This window comes from Pomacea canaliculata, linkage group LG8 (assembly GCF_003073045.1).
Source record: "Pomacea canaliculata isolate SZHN2017 linkage group LG8, ASM307304v1, whole genome shotgun sequence".
NCBI lineage: Eukaryota > Metazoa > Mollusca > Gastropoda > Architaenioglossa > Ampullariidae > Pomacea > Pomacea canaliculata.
Genome location: NC_037597.1, coordinates 144,106 through 145,714, shown reverse-complemented (window position 1 = coordinate 145,714; position 1,609 = coordinate 144,106).

Here is a 1,609-nt window from a genome sequence, read left to right as displayed (position 1 = left end):
TGACTGTCTTTTTAGTGCATTGTATTTGTTTACTGCAGAGTGAATGATTGCAAAATTAGGTCTCAGGAGTTTTAAGGTATTAGTTTTTTTAAACCTCTTAGCATAGCAGCAAACAGACTGGTTTAAATATTTTAAAAATTGCTGGCAGAGTCGCTTTCAACAACAGATTCTTCACTAGTGTCACCAACAAAGTCATCCTCGGAGAAATCACAATAAATTCAAAATGGCTCCAAAACTGCAGGAAGACCTGAGAATAGAAACAAACTTTCTGATTGGTTGGTTTTTAACTGGATCAACCAACAGGAGAGCTTGGGTCATATAATCAGACCCATGTCCATGGCTCATTGTGCTGAGAGGGTTTTAAAGAGACATGATTATGTAGTTAAATCTTTGTATGGGGAATCTTTTAATGTGGCATCTAGTTGGGTTTTTTTAAAAATGTTGTTGGAACAAAAATTTAGTAGAACTGTAAGACAAAGTAAAATAGCTAACCAAAGATTTTTGTTGTTTGAGCCACTAACTAGTTTTGAGGTCACCTGAAGCAAGTTTCAGCCGATCGACATCAGTGGCGGACTCTGGTTGAGGCCTTATGTGCAACCTGATGCACGAAGAAGAATAGATAGAACTAGTTTTGAACTGTTTGAAAAATGCACAGTCATCAAGAGTAACAGTAAGCTTTAGTCAACATTTACCAGTTTATCTAAAGTCTTGTATATAGAAATCATGAAAATTCCGAGTTTCTTAATTTCTGTACACAAAGAAATTATTGTTAATGAATATGTGTAATATAATAAGACTTTTAATGGGTAAAATTATACAGGTGAGTATGCTCATTAATGAAAAGCTGTTCCAGCCACTTCCCCCTGATGGCCTCTAGAGATTAAGAGGTTCTCAACCTGTGGGGCTTACAAGGGGGTCGTGAAGGTGGTAATTTTTTTTTTTAAGTTTCTTATACCGGTATTAGTGAAGTTAGCTTACATTGCTGGCTAAGGGGGACGCGCGGACGTACCTTTGTTCGCCAGGGGGGCGTCACAAGTAAAAGGTTGAGAACCGCTGGATTAAGCATTCAACTTTTTTGCAGGAGGCAAGTTGAAGACTAGTTTTCAGATCGACTTTTCAGTTGCACATCTCTGCATATTTGTCCTTAATCGCTTTCACCGCGTAAAGCACAACCAACCAAACCGTATTTTTCCCTGTTCAGTCTCCCATTAGAACACATCTGTTAAAATATAGAGAAAGTTTTATTTCCTGGACTACAAAAACGTATGCTGCTTATTGCTAAAACCAGATCAAGCATGAGAAGTACTTTGTGATGTTCTATGGCAGTGATGCCCAACCTTTTTCGGCCTGCGGGCCATATCTATTTCCGACATGCGTGTCACGGTTCACTTCACCGCAAAAATACAAGAAAGAAAGAAAAAAAAAAAAATAGAGCAGATACCATTTTTATTAGAAACAAGTTGTACTTACCATTAACTATGTAGTAATTAGTGGGAAATTTGAAGTTGGTTTCCCGAAACCAACTTCTGAATGTCCGGCCTCATCGTAGAGACACCAAGTCGGAGCACTGAATCGAAATGTTCGTCCATCGAAAAAAAGATTGAGAGAC